The sequence below is a fragment of the Anser cygnoides genome, chromosome 5 (assembly GCF_040182565.1).
Source record: "Anser cygnoides isolate HZ-2024a breed goose chromosome 5, Taihu_goose_T2T_genome, whole genome shotgun sequence".
Classification (NCBI taxonomy): domain Eukaryota; kingdom Metazoa; phylum Chordata; class Aves; order Anseriformes; family Anatidae; genus Anser; species Anser cygnoides.
In genome coordinates, this window is record NC_089877.1 from 62,309,629 (window position 1) to 62,325,552 (window position 15,924).

General features: G+C 43.2%; 1 long non-coding RNA gene across 1 annotated transcript; it reads right to left on the reverse strand.

Moving 5' to 3' along the window:
- Nucleotides 1-4,418: 4,418 nt before the first annotated feature.
- LOC106044005 (uncharacterized) lies at nucleotides 4,419-15,182 on the reverse strand. Its single transcript, XR_010832044.1, has 4 exons — nucleotides 15,003-15,182; nucleotides 14,655-14,705; nucleotides 12,478-12,542; nucleotides 4,419-6,209 (listed from the first exon to the last, which is right to left on the reverse strand). It is a non-coding gene; the product is annotated as an uncharacterized lncRNA (long non-coding RNA).
- Between the last annotated feature and the right edge of the window lie 742 nt (nucleotides 15,183-15,924).

Sequence of the window (15,924 nt, forward strand, 5' to 3'; positions counted from 1 at the left end):
CATTTGGGTGGCTGTTATTGATTATTCCCCCTGAAAAAGGAGCTCAGCACAGGCAGTTTGCAGGACCCAAAGCAGCCTTCCAAACCCTGAGCGTTTTCAGGGTCAGAAGCCTCCCAGGTATCCTCTGCTCACAATTATTTATAAATACTCACGCACACATGTGCCCTAGCTGTGAGAATTTCCATGTCTAGGAGACCCCAGATCATCCTCCAGTCAAGATTACGCTTAAACACATACACACAGATTTTGCTGAAGGGAAAAAAATGGCGAAGATTTTCTCCATTTTTCCCACCAGACTATTATAGCTGATAAATCATTATGATTTCCTGAATTACCGGCATGTAGGATGGCATTACAACAGTCTTTGCCCATCTCAGTCTCACTCCCCGAGAACGTGAAAACACTTTATGTGACTTAGTTATTTTTCCAGTGACTGACAAATGCTTAGCGATTGAGAAGGAGCAATAAATACACGCTGCTGGTATATAGAGTAGCCTTCCGAAAAGGATTTCAGGGCCGAATCCTGGCTCTGTTTACACTGTGTAAATCAGGTGTAACTCCAGTAAAGCTAATAGACGTAGTCTGGTGTCAAACCCGCACGGATAAAAGGATCAGGCCCTCTAAGCTTTAAAGTTATGAGTCTTTTCAAACTGCAGATCTACTGTCAACATTTCAGTGATTACTTCCCTTTTTTTCCAACACACAAACATAAAATAGTAACAAGATTATCAGATTAAAGAGCCAAAGAACAGCCAGTTTATTATACTCTTGCGTCTAAAACGCTCCAATCTTATAGGTTTCCTTCCCACTCCACAGCTTGAGGGGGGAGATTGGTTTGTTTTTATTTGGTTTTAATTTTTTTTTTAATCACAGTCTAGTATAGCTATGTAAGAAAATAAACCATCCATAATATTAAGAACTGCACCATGTAGTCAGCAAGAAAAAAATATTCCCAACCCCCAAAGCAAGCATTCTGAGCATTTTAACTTAAAAAAAATAAATAAAATGTTTCATTCTTTCTGTCAGTCCGCATGAAGAAGCAATGACAGGACAAACAGAAAGAAAAGGACAGAGCTGTTTAAAGCTAAAAATGTGCAAATGCTGCATTCCTTCTAGGAGAGGCAAGAAACCCACTGCACCCCACCTTCGGTATAAATTATTTAAATCGGAGATGGTCTGCGCTAAGGGTCCTGAACAGATTGCATAACTGTTGCACAACTAATGTGTACAAGTGTGTCACTAATTTAATTTTAATTTTACTGTATGAGTTCGTATAAGATCCCCCAGCTGTCATGTGCTCATCATCTGTCACAGAACTATCACTAAGCCATGCTGGGCTAAGACAGGATTATAAACGATGAACTGCCATGTGCTCTAAATCTTCTTATTTGCCTAGCCTGGAAGGTATGCCCTGTAAAATTTGATTGGCAGGGCGCTCTGTTCTGTCGATTGACTTTGCAGGCCGCTCCTGTCGGCGCCTCGAGCAGCTCTCCGTGCCTCTGCCGCCCGTCACCCGCCGGCTGCGGCACGTGCCTGACCCCAGCCCCTCGCCGAGGCTCCTGCCCGCTCGCCCCGGTGGCACGTGCGGCTCCCGGGGGCATATGGCCGGCTAGTTGTGTGCAGAATAGGGTAACCGAAGCCAAGCAGCCCCGCGCTGTTATTACGGCAGATGGGGGAAGCGTGGCATTCAATATTAAGACAGATGCCACCTCCTTATTCCACCTGTCTGGAACTTGGACATGGGACAGAATGAACTGTCTGCCTAATAATTAAGGAGACAAAGGCTGCATTTATGAAGCTCAGCAGAGCACCGTAGCTGCGAAGCATGCACAGATATAACTGTCGGCTGTAACAATAAGGAAATGTAGACTACTGCTCATCAGATGTTTGGATACGTACGCGCAATTACAGTAGGAAACTGTACTGTTCCCAGCTGCTTTCGTAGCCTTTTATTTAGGCTGGTTGTGTATTAAATTAAACGGGAGGAACAAGTTGGCTGGCATTATTACTATTATAAATAACGCTGCAAAATTACAGTGAAGTTCCTTAAATAACAAAGCGCCTACCGTTCCCCCTAACAGTCGTTGCTGCTATTGTGCTGTGCCCTTTCTTGCAAATTTGCTCTTTGCTTCTCAGTAGTCAACTGTTTTTGTAACAGCCAGGGAGAAGAAAAACATTCTTTCCAGGACGGCTATTATTTTCACGTATTTTTACACAACAATTTGCCTCCTTTCTTTGGCGTTGTTAAAAAAATGATAACTGTGTAAAAAAGAAGGCCTGGCTTCTTGGCATTTATGCTATGTTACGTTTCTGTTATTTAATCCTACTTAATTTGGGACCAATTACTGTCGAACCCGCCGTGCTTTGTGACGGGAACGATTGTGCTGGAGAGGGCCTGATCCTCCCTGGGTGTGAGCCTGGGCTCGCCGTGGCCATGCTGGGTGCTTGCAGCAGGTCTCTGGCCCTCGCGTGTCCCCGTGTCCCCGGGGGGACACCGCAGGGACTGGGGCTGGGGTCTGACACCAGCGGAGGCTCAGAGACACGGGCTGGGTTTGGGTCTTGGCCCTCCTGAATGAGGTGAAATTAGGTGCTTGGATATAAACCGAGCAGGTGAGGGGGTGTTGGCTGGGCAACAACACTTCTCTGTGGCAGCAATATGCAATTAATGCCCGTGATCGAGAACCAAACGTGATCCGGGAGGTACGTTTAGTGTCTACTTAGCTACCTCCAGCCCTCTTTTAAATGGCCCGTACTGATGTGATCACGCCCATCCTTAAATCTTTCTAATTAATATTATTCTCTTTTGAATCAATGAATTCAAAGGCAGCTTAAAAATCATCTGTGTGTCTGTTCTGGGATTTATTTGTAAATGGCAATCAGAAAAAAGTTGAGTAAGTAGCAGAGAACGAAAATATAGAAGCAAGTATGAAGGGAATGTATACTGTGTATACATTATATACAAGATTAAGGACACGCAGAGTGCCCATTGTCTCAGCATGCCATGAAAGTGGGCTTTTATGTTTTTCTACACTTATTTGTGCATTCGCAATGGCACATATAGATTATCTTTATAAATAAAAACAAATAACTGAATTTTCAATGATAGATCACACGCAACACAATAAGCAGTTTGATCTTCACATTTATGTGCGTATATAGATACATACTCATTTCTAAACATATACATGCATATATTTACAGTATAATATGGTTATCTACACATCATAGATATATACAATATATATATTCAATTATATACACATATATGTATACACATATATTGTGTATACACATATATATATATATATACAGGCATGATGAACCTATTGAAATTCTGTGATAATACTCATAGATCGTTCTGCAACAATTTATCACAAACACATTTAAACCAAACAGCTCGTCCTCAGTAAAAAACAACAACCAGATGTATTCGATTCCCCAAAGCACAGGAATCACATGCAACAAATTGAAAAAAGTAATCAAAGCCCAAACTTTCTTTCTTTTTTTTTTTCTTTTTTTTTTTTTATTTTTTTGGGGGTAGAAAAGACAGCATTTAAAAAGACACAGATACATATTACAAGATGAGGATCAGTTTGAAAAGATCCCACAATATCTGTTACCAAGAGCTTTGTTAATCTTTAAAAACCTAGAATGATTATTTATATGGAGGCTGTGAATTAACTAGGTTTTAATAAATAGCTCACGGGCATGTGTGTTAAGATTGTGGTTTTTGTTTTTATATGTGTCTGGTTTTGGAAAAAAAAAAAAGAAAGAAAAAAGGAAGCTATTATTTGTTAATTTTTTCTGTAACAATTATTTCAAATTAAAAGCCCATCTGACGAAAGGCATATGGATGGAGAGGGGGTTCAGTCCTAATTGAACAGCCCAGGACTCGTGAGGTTAATTACAGATATTAACGCTGTTGTTCTTCAGCTTCTTGCCCTCATGAAGGCTCCAGCTTCCAAATGACCTGGCTCCAACAATAAGACTCTCTTTAGCCCATTAACTAATTGATAAAAATGTGAGTGTTTAGAATGAGTCTAATTAAATCACCGAGCCTTACAATTACGAGTCCATTTGGTAGCTGTCGGGAGATGGGTAACCTCAGCTGGCATTGTAGGCGAATAAAAGATAAAAATAAAAGGGAGCTTAACCAAAGATCATTTTGAAAGCTGTTCATTTGAAGACAAAGTACACATTTGCCTGAAATGTATACATACACCACTTCAGACTAGCACAGTGTCTTGAAAAGAAAATGGAGCGTTTAGCAATCATGATTTTTTTTTCCAGCGCATGCATGAAATTCTCTCTAGCCTGTGTGATGGAATGAGCTTCTTTTATAATCATTTCTGAGTTATGGGGAATAACTAGATGCTCTGGGAGCACCCAAATGGCTGATACCAGGTTCACCACTATTATTAACATTTTTTTCCCCACTCTTTCATTACAGCAAGCTCTCGGCAGATGACATCCCTAAGTCCCCATTCTGGTTGTGGCTGCTGCTCTAGGGACAGCCAACGGCTCTCAAAGGACTTCACAGGTGGAAAGGTTGGACAGAACAGGAGTCTGCAATATCAAGAGAGATGGAAGATGTGAACAGGAGTGATATGCACTGTCTCACGGGAGTATCAACCAGAATTGCCATTTGATAAATTCGAAACGAATGAAAGGATGGCTTTTTCAGTGTTAAGCTACTGAACTCATTGTCAAAGGAAGCTGAGGATGCTAAAAGTTTAAATCAAAAAGCTTCTTAACACATTGATGGAAGAAAAATCCACTCCTAAAGAGTGAGAAGACAAAGCTCATTAGGTCAGTGAGCTATGGAGATCGTGCTGTGGCCTCTGAAATACGGCCTGGGTGTGAACTGCACTTACAGCTTTCCTCGGCTTCCTGCACCTCTGTGGGGTGGGCGGCTGGGTCCACCAAAATGTATCTCTGCCCGGTGCTGAAACAGCCAGCTTAATGATTTACAAGTGCTTGTGCATCGAATGGGACTCCCTTCCCTTAGAGTTTGTTTTCCCATTATTTCCCAGCACATACATCTAAAAAAACAAAACTCAGTACGACAAACAAACCTCAAACACCTTTGTATGTCACTATGAATAAATCACACTGCTCGATGCCTGGCATGCCTCTTTGCTGACCATTAAAACGTTACTTACTGGGTGATATTGGGGGAGCTTGGAGGATGAACTGGTTAATGTGTGTGGTTTGATCAGAGAGAGCTACTCACAGCATTAAAACCAAATGCAGCGTGTAATTCACAGCTCTCAGATGTCCTCTACTGCAACTGCTTTCTGCACAAGCAGGGAAAATATCTGACCTCTGTTAGCAAGCAGGAGAAGCCACCTCCTCATCTTCCATTTTCATAGCCTTTCAAATCTTTCTCCTTTTTCCTTTTACGAGGAAACCTGGCTGTCCCCATCAAAGACAGGCATTCAACCTTCTCTTCGCTTTTCTGTTTCTGCTTCCATCTTTCTCACCATAATGTTCTTATTGTTAATGCTTTTGGGAGAATTCCGCTTGATTTCCTGGGCTTTGGGTTCAGGCCCCGCAGAGCAAGGGGTTGTCAGTGGAAATCCTGCACCAAGCAAGGCATCGGTCGTCAGGATCTGGGTCTGGGCTCAGATGGCATTTCAGGTGTTGCGACCAGGCAAGGCAGCAAGGCAGATTTGGATCTAGTCGGAGCTTAGTTCATTTCCGGCTTTATCGATATTTAACCAGCCTTGGATGCCGCCCAGGAGGGACTTGGCAGCCAGTTCAGAGCGCGGAGCACAGGTGTGATGTGCTCCTGCCAGTTTGCCTTGCTCAGAAGATGGGCAGCTGTGCTCGGCACTACACCACGCTTCCAAGCAGCCTTCCGGGGTAGCCCAAGGTAGGGCCTGCATCCTCAGATTAGCCTGGAAATGGCAGAGATGAAGATAACCATGCGAGGGTCCTGGAGAAAAGAGGGGATCTCTTGGGTAGCCCAAGATGAAAGAGAGCATTTCCAGACATTGCAGCTATTGGGATATTCGGGGCCAGGGGTACAGCACTTTACAAAAGACTTGGAGGAAAAAAAAAGGGACAGGGGTCTTTTAATAGACGGAGCAGGCACCGTTGTACAATTCTTCAAGACTGTCTCCATCTGCCAAGCAGCATAGCTTCTGCCTTGTCTGGATTGACCTCCAGCCAAATGGCTTTGATCCACAGCTCTGTCTCGGCCAGACCTGGAAAGAGGAGGGAAATGGCACAGACAGACAGGGGTAAGCGGGGCACGGAGCTGGGCACTGCCAGCGGGTGAGTCTATGGCCCAGAGAGCTTCTCCGCCCCTTTCCAAGGAATTCACATGTCTTCTGAGGAAGATAAATTGAAAGAGCAAGTCTGATGGGATGGGACAAGCTGGAAGTGGAGGAGGTTCTGGTCTAGCTTCTAACAGAATGGAGAGGCTGAGTCGAGGCCCCTTGAGCTCTCCTCCAGATGTCTGTGTATGCACTGACACCATGATATAAATCTCTGTGAAACTCAAGTAATTAGTAAGGAGGTTCTGGTAGTTAAAACCAAAAACACAGGGAATGGAGGTGGTTGAAAAATTCTGTATGTTCCATATTTTTCATCTGCTCCAAATTTCCACAGATTATTTTAGAGCAGAAATTCATCTTCTGATACAAATTCAAAAACATCATTTTTTGGAATGAGATTTTGTGCATGGATTGTGAGGGCCAGCAGAGGGAGGAAAGGACCATTCAGCCCATTGTGCACAGGCTGACATTTTCAGTCATTCCCCTTTTCCTCTGATGGTGAAGGCTATTTTAAAATGGAAAGAGAATCCTTGAAAGATACAAGATGTTGTAAACACACTTTTGTGAAAAGCCTTGCACAAAAGTGGAAAACAGGTGCACATGCATTAAAAAACAACAACCTACTCTAAGAGCTTATCGGAGCTAGGTAGTGAACTGCTGCAAGAATTGATGCCTCGGCTACCCCTCCTCTCTTCCTTTCCCTACCTCGGTGATGCCCTTCCCTTAAAGCTCTCGTGCCTCCCCCTGCAGCCCCTCCGTGCACCTCTCCCTCCTCCATACAGCTCCCGTGTAACAGCTGCTACCTGTTCTGCCAAATCACTCCTGCTCCAAAGAGCCACAGCTCCTGTGGCTGAAATAACAGCACTGCCGGGCAGAGGGCTGAGATAAAAGCCACTTTGCAATATGCTTTGTCCTAGGGTAGCTGAAGGGTGGCAGCTCGACTGGATTCAACTGCTGAGGATCATATGCAGTACTAAAGCACAGGTATGAACGACAAGGTATTAAAACAGAAAGAAACATAATTCAGCTCAGCCGCAGATTCAGATTTGCTAAGAAGACACCTTCTGCATAGTTAAAATCTCAGTGTTTTTCGTGCTAGTCAACCGAGCAAAAGGGACATAATACAGAAGATTGAAGAATGTGAATGTGCACAGAGGGGAGCAAAATCATTTAGAAAAGCCTGGAGTAATATCTGAAATGAAGTGTTACCATGCCAGTCACTTTTCTAAAGACAAAGAAACTACTTACAAATATAAAGTTCCAGTCCTGGGCACATATGGCATAACTGCAGGGTAATAAAGAAATGGCCCATTAAGGAATGAAATGCTTGTTTAGCATCTACCACGCCTGCTCTGTCTCAGGACTTATCATAATAATTGTTTGGTAACACACTAAAAATATTTGTATGCATTCCACCATAGGCCAAGGAGAATAAAGAGAATAGGTTTCAGTTTTAGACATAACAACACAGCCCTAAGAGTTAGGCAACAATGGGTGCGAGCCAATAACATGTTAGGTCTTTGATGGTTTTGAACTTCGAGATGTAAGGGCACAGATCAGACAGTGATATATTCTAGGGATTCTTGTACGTATTATCTGACAGAACTGATCAGGATGAGAAAATACCAAATGCAATGTTTACATACATTTAAAACCATGGTCCCACTAACTTTGAACTTGACAAAGTCAAGAAAATATTGAGAAAATCCTGTTCATGTACAGATGCAGCTTGATATAGCTATGGGAAGCAGATGAGCATATTCTGCATGCACAAACACACTTGCTTTAATGTACGTAGATTTTGAAAGTATGAAATCTTTTCCCAACAAGTCTGACACACTTTCTCCTGCTCTGTGCAAAAGATGAGAAGATCCAGTCAGACATTTGTACCCCAAAGAACCGCTGCAGGCATCTGCCCGTGCTTTAAGAAACACGGTCCCCTAGTTTTATCTTCTCCCCCCTACGACAAAACCTCATCCCAACGCACTGTTACAGTGGTTTGCTGCAGAATCTCTTTGTTCCCCTGCAGGCCAGCCCATCTGCCTCCGAGAATCTAGACTCGATCACAAATGTATTTTTAATGCACTGGTGAAATCATTCACTTAAAATTATCTCGTTTTCCCTTAGGAAATTTTCAATTAAATAAACACATAATAATTATTTCCTTTAATTACTCATCTCTGCTTACCTGGAGCTAGGGCACCTTTACCCTTTTACACATCAGAGAGCTGTCAGATTGATTAATGAGTATTTATTTGTTTCTTATTTTCAAAACACACCTATGTACTAGGGGCATTTCATGGAATACTGCTGGTGTCAAAGGGAAATTTTTCCCTAGAAGTTGACAGCACGGGCTCAGTTCCTCTGCAGTGCTGGGGAGCCTTTTCTAATGCAAACAAGCTAGCTGCAGCAGTTATGGTGAGCGTCTAGATGTGTTGTGCAATATCCAAGGCTTTCCCTCATTGTACCACACTTAACGAGTATCAGTATGGTTTGTCAGCAAGGCATATCCCCTGACTGGAGGATATAGAAGATGGGGTAAGGTTACTTCTTACAGCCATATTACCCCAAACAACCCACTAGCAATTCCCACGCACACCTATCCTACTTGCTGTCTCTGCTGAGACCACCTCGAGCAATGGGATGGGAGAATACGTTTCCTGAGAACCTCCAGCACTAGGGAGGTCTAATTCAGTTCTCAAGCTCTACAGCCAGCTGTTCCCAAGCCCCTGCTAACCTGTAAAGTTAGTGCTGGAGTGCAAGAGCTTTTATAAATATCTCCATGCCTGAATGGTCTAATGGCAGAACCTCTGGGCAGCCTCGTCTCAAAATACTAAAGGCAGAGATGAGCACAGCAAGCATTATATGAGAGAGAAAAGGTCATGTGCACCTTCTTAGCCATGAAGGATGTGGTCCTGAACCCACTACCCCAAGCATCTGTCAGCCCAGATCCTTGCAAGTGACAGGCAGCCCCAGCCCTGCCCAAACATCAATGAAGTTCTGCTGTTTCTGTCCCTCCTCACATCCCCACAGATCTTCCCACAGCTCCTCAAACCTGCTGATTTTGCCTTGGAGAGCAGCATGCAGCCAGCCAGCTGGGATGGAAACAAGAAAGGCGATGGACAGTACCTCTTAAGTTAGCATCAATATGACCAATAAACTAAATTATTTTAAATGAAACCATGAATTTCAAACTGAAACTCCCACTCCCAGCCCTTCAAGCCTTGCCTGGTCTCACCTGCCTCCTTCCAAGCTCCCACCCAGACCCTGTTAAGCTGCACTTGTAAAATTGAATATTGATGCCCTAAGGAGGAGGGCAAATAAAATCGATCTCTGTTACACTGCTGAGCAGCCTCAAGCACTAGTGAAGCAGGGAAAGACTTTGTGACTTTTACCTCCCACAGAATCCCCTCAGGCAGGAAGGAAACCAGGTTGGGCTGTTTGTTCTTTAAATCTCAGTTCCATGTGGTGCAGCCATGTAGAGAGCCTTCTTGTACCAAAGGAAATAGATAATATTTTAAATCTCCTAAATATCACGAGACCTTCAACTGTATCCTAAAATACTCCATATTTGCTTCCTTGGAAACGCAGCCCTGATGCAAATTTTCTGAGGCACTGAACTGGGGGACTGTACCTATACCATGGGGCTAAATACACCTTCCTATATCGGTCTTGTAGTTGAGCACTTTCTTGAGATGTCTTGTTAGAATTGAGTCCCAACTTATTTTTATTTTTATTTTTTTGCAGAAGTGTAGGTTTCTTTTCCAATGATCACAAATAACCAACCTCTTAAAAACAACCCTCCCACCAAAAAGGTCAAAATGCGTCTCTGCAGTCAGTTTATTCTTTTTTTCGCCAAGTTATTTGACTGTGCTCTTTCCACAATAGCCTCAGCCTTCACTAAAATAAGGTTCCTTAAACTGTTCTTCCAGTGGAAGACGTCGTGCAAATCTACATGTGAACAGAAAGTTCTGGCAGAGGACAAAAAAGATCAGCATCCTCTGCAACAACCAGCAATCAGGTTACAGGTATACTATGAAAAATGAAACATGGCGTAAACAAAAGATTTTACAAATAACCCTTCAATAAACATGACTAAACTGCTCACATGTGTGAAGCTAGTCATGTACATATACATTTGCAGGATCAGGGCTTACAGAACCAGGACACAGGGGGAGTTAGAAGATAATTATCCAAAGAGACCTACAATAAATATCTGTGGGCCAAACAGCACCATATGTACTGTATATTGATTTGATAGTAAAGGGATTACTTGAGTGATAGTGTCTATTCTGTATATTATTAAAATACAACAGATGGGAAATTGGCATGCCATGTAAAATACAAAATTCAATATTCACCCAAGTGGGCTGATAAATTACCATAAACCATTTATGAATATCCCTCAACCATGAAGCCTAATAATAAAATAAAATTAAAAAATAGAACTCTCAGCCCAGCTCTATCAAATGGCAGAGACAGAGGCATCCTCTGGAATAAGGACCCTGGTCTGCTTTCCAAACTGATCCTAGGCTGTGTCTTCTTCTGCAGATGGTCCCATCAGACCCAATACAAGGTACATTACTACTAACGATAAAAGAGGGAGTCTTTGATTCCATCCTGAAGAAGAATATTAATCATGAGAGAGGTTGGCATGAACTGGGGTGTTTAAAGAAATAAATCGGAAGATACATGGTAGTAATACATATTTTATTACACTGTTTTTCATGACCAGTGAGTAAAAAAGGAAAACTGAAACCGTTTGATTGGGCAAGAATGGGAAGAAGATTTGATTGTGCTAGACAAAGACATCAGCATATTGAAAGCACCATGACTACAGGATTCATGCAGAACATTTCACCTAAGGCAGCCAATACAGCACAGTCCTCTCTGATCACCCCTCAATTTGCTGAAAAGACTACTAAACAGAGACTTCAAAAAATAACCTCTAGCAGGGCATAGCATCATTCTCAGCCTTCTTTCTAAGCAGACTGCTGTTTTACGTTGGCCGTGATGTGGACAGCAGCAGTCACGTATGTGTTTGGACATCGGGCATATTAGGAATATCAGAAGGAAAAAGATTAGAAACAAGCCTCCAGTCCCCAGTGCCCCATGGGTCTGAAGTGCCTCTTTTCACATTCCTCCAGACAGGGGGATCTCCATGCACACGGAAACGAACAGTGGCCTGCTTTGAATCCCACATGCATGGATCATACAATAAGTAAGAATTAAAGCAACTGAAGTGTCTGGAAGCCCCAAAGGAGGTTGTTTTCTGATCAAAGAAAACTTTTAGCTTGGTCCATGTGGGGAGTTTTTTTCCTCCAGTGAGAACAGATTTGGTACTGGGGACTCAGGGAGAGAAGGGGAGCTTGAGGGTTGCAGTTTCATTTCTGCAAGAATCAACCTCAGTAATTCTGGCTAGGAAGTAGATGGAAACATATCTCTACCCAGATGATAGCATTCAGCATGGTCCAGTCAGTAAAAAGGAATTTGTCTCACAGAGAAGAGCTCATACAAGACCTTAAGCGGGCAGCCAAAATGATGCATGAAAATTAGGAAGGGATGAATATCCTCTGTCTTCCTTCTGTTAGTTTAGATGACTGATAGACTCTTTCGTCTAGACTGAATTATTGCACATTCCTGATAAACCTGTCTGTAAGCTGTTAAGAGTATTGACAGGAAGTTAGCCAACATGGCACCATCTGGACCAGGTCTAGCCACTCTCCTTGACCACAGCTAGTGATGACCATGCCTGTCATTTTCAGAGTTATTAATCAGAAAAGGAAAAATGACCCCACCTCACATTTCTACCAGTGAATTGTTCTAGAAGTAAAAATATAGTGGCAGAGTAAGTGAAAAGCTGAAGATCTCACAAGACCTCACTCTCCAGAAAAGAGAGAAATTCTTTTTTGAATTTCGGAAATTCTGCATGTTTTTTCTCCAGTATAACTCTGATGAATTCTTCCTTTTGTGCATGTGTGTGTGTGTGTGTGTGAGAAATATAGTTGCATCCAAAAAAAGGCATCTAGACAAAAGAATGCTTATTTTAAGTGTCTTTGCTGAAAAAAAAATAAAATAAAAAAAATTAAAGGCTTGCTTTCAGCCATAGCAACATTTTCGGAATGAAGCAGAAATAAATCAAAAGGAATTTATAGTTAGGGGATTAATCCTTAAACGAGGCACAAAAATAAATTACCTGATTTTTAATATTTCTTAGCATCCATCAGCTTCTTTCAGCTTTCTCCTTGAAAGAAAGGCCACCTGTTAGAACACCAAGATATGGATTTATCTATCAGTCTTTGGAAAAGACGCACTCATTTCTGCTCTTCAAAGATGAATTCAGTATTGTACATCTCTGCACTTTACTCTGCTCTACCTGTAAACTGGCACAGCTAGAATAAGTCCCACATATATGAATACGATTCCTCTGCTAAACTCACTGCATCCCTAGGATATAAACCTCTCTGTTATTAAATTCCAAGAATTTAGAGGATGGCTAGACTGGAAGGCTAGAATTGCCTTCCTGGTTTTATCACTGACTTCATCTGTTAACCAGAATATTTTCTCTCTTTAGCTTTCTATTTAGTTTCCTATGCTTTTTCTTGCCTATGGAGACCACAGTCCTTGAGGATTTCTTATTTACAGACTTTGACACCTCTATGTGCCAGGCTCCACTGAGGCCATAAGTCATGTCATATGACAAATAATAACTGCACAGCTCACTATCAGTATGTGTCCTAACTTCTTCATAGGAGATATGGGAAAGAATCGTGGAATCACAGAATCACAGGATGGTTTGGGTTGGCAGGGATCTCACAGCCCATCTAACTCCAGCCCCTACCATGGGCAGGGACCCCTGCCCCCAGCCCGGGCTGCCCCCAGCCCCATCCAGCCTGGCCTTGGGCACTGCCAGGGATGGGGCAGCCACAGCTCCTCGGGGCGGCCTGCGCCAGGGCCTCACGGCCCTCATAGTGAAGAATTTCTTCCTTATATCTAAGCTAAACCTACAGTCTTTCAGTTTAAAGCCATCAACCCTTGTCCTATCACTGCACCCCCTGACACAGAGCCCCTCCCCAGCTGTCCTGGAGCCCCCTTTAGGCCCTGTCAGGCCGCTGTGAGGTCTCCCCGGAGCCTTCCCTTCTCCAGGCCAAACATCCCCAGCTCCCTCAGCCTGTCCCCACAGCAGAGGTGCTGCAGCCCTCTGAGAGTCCTTGTGGCCTCTTCTGGACCCACCTGAATGCAGGGCTCCAGGTGGGGTCTCACAAGAGCAGAGCAGAGGGGGACAATCCCCTCCCTCGCCCTGCTGGCCACTCTTCTTTTGATGCAGCCCAGGGTACATGTGGCTTCCTGGGCTGCAAGCACACGTTGCCAGCTCATGGTCAGCTTCTCATCCACCTGTACCCTGGGTCCTTCTCCTCAGGGCTGCTCTCAGTCCATTCTCTGCCCAGCCTGTGCTTGGGACTGCCCCGGCCCAGCTGCAGGACCTTGCACTTGGCCTTGTTGAAGCTCATGAGGTTTGCACAGGCCCACCCCTCAGGCCTGCCTAGGTCCCTCTGGATGGCATCCATTCTCTCCAGCATGTCAACCGCACCACACAGCTTGGTGGCATTGGCAAATGTGCTGAGGGTGCACTCAATTTCACTGTCCACATCACCAACAAAGTTGTTAAACAGTACCAGCCCCAATACTAACCCCTGAGAAATGGAAAAGGAGGGGAAAGGTGCATATGTCCTTCCATGGTTGTGCATGAAGGTTGTCACGGAAGCAGAGGAAACAGCTGAAGACATCCAAAGTCATCTCTTGAATCCAGCCCTTGTGATACCAGTGCTGAGCAGAGCTGTGATTCAGAGCATTTCATTTGAACTCGAATACCTCACAAATGTGAACTAGACTTCACAGCAGCTTCTCAGGTGTATCCTGACATTTTTTCCTTCTTTTCTTCTTTGCCTAGCGTACAAAATCACTGGATTATCAACACACAACACCTCAAGACACCCTCCTAAATCCATAGTAGATGAGTGTCCTGACTTTCAAGATCTTGCAGCTGTCCCTGTTGATCCTGCTTAGTCTAAGGTAAAAAGCTCCATGAAGCTCCTCTGTTTCCATTTTAGACATTGACTTGAACTTTGAGACTGCTGGGACATAAGCTGAAGATATGTCTTTTTTCTTGGCAATGGGCATGATGTATAGACAAGAGTAGCCGCTTGCACACTGCTGATCTCAGTTTTGCTTCTATGGTTGTGAGAATGGGAATCTGGCCCATTCTCCATCCTTTCTGAGGGAATGTCATCCATGCTCTGGTCACTACATTATCCTGCCAAGACTATGCCATCTTTCTTTACAAATAAAGGCTGTGATATTCCATACTCTTACCTGCCATGCAATCTGGGTCTTTTTCCTCCTCCCAAGAACAGTAACTTCTACCTGAAACATTCAATTTGCATGCAGAAGTCTGATCACACAAATACAGGTTTGTCTTTGTTACTTTGCCATTTGCTTTACAAATGACACAAGCAATGTTGCTTTTGTAGTTGCATAGGTTTTTGCACCCCAAAGTGGCAGTGCACTAATGTGTCATTTCTATAATTAAGAAATACAGAGTGATTCAGTAGCAAAGAGAAAAGAAGACAGAAAGAAAGAGAAGCCCCCTGCAACATAATTGGTCACTGCTATGAATCTGTACTCAGGGGACGGATAGCACGACCAGAGGTAATAGCTTACACACGTATTCTTGAGCTGTGCAATAGATGGAAAAGTGTCCCAGATGGATTGGGCAGGGGCTTAGTTCCGGGATTATGATGAGACAGTGGGTAATTATTGAGTGGCATTGCCTCAGCGCTGATTATATCTGCAAGCTTGTTCCTTTCCTTCAGAGGAAAGCATTGATAAAGATAAACCATGCTGCTCTATGTCCTTCATGTAGCACAAAACAACACATTTCAATCTAACAGGATCAGGTCTCCACTTTGATCACAATCTGTTACCTAGATGTCTTTGCAAATTAATCAGCCCTGCTTGTTTAGCTCCAGTCAGTTTGTACTACTAAATTAATAAATGTACTAGGAGCAACAGAATACATAATTAAATTCTACAGTTTAATCTCCACATAACAATTTTGACCTTAGTCTGGGGCCTCTGTTATAGCCAGCAACACATTGAATAGACACAGACCTTGCAATGCAGCTTACACTAACAATCTACCTTGAACGATTACTCAGGGGCATCACAATCAAGAGCTACTAAAATCAGAGAAAGCAGGATGCACAATTAAGAAAACAAAATTGTAGCCAAAGCTTCTGGCTATATAAAATAAAAGGGAGCTAATGCAGCATAGGCATATGTCTACCTCGAAAAATATAGGAAGATACTCTGCCTTGGTTCAGTTAACCAGGAAAAGTCAGTCTGTACTTCCAGCATTTGTGTCAAATGCAAAGCAAAGCAGCTTGAATTTCTGCGATTTCCAGAAGAGCAGAGGACAGCTAATGTTCTTCCCAAGAACACTTGCAAACTTTTGAGAAGAACAGACCATGCCACGAAGAGGATTTCTGCAGCAGCCTTGTCGAAAGCAACATCACTGAATTATTAATGCTGTTTGGAGTATTTATATACAGCAGACACCCTTCTCCCACATTACATGCAACTT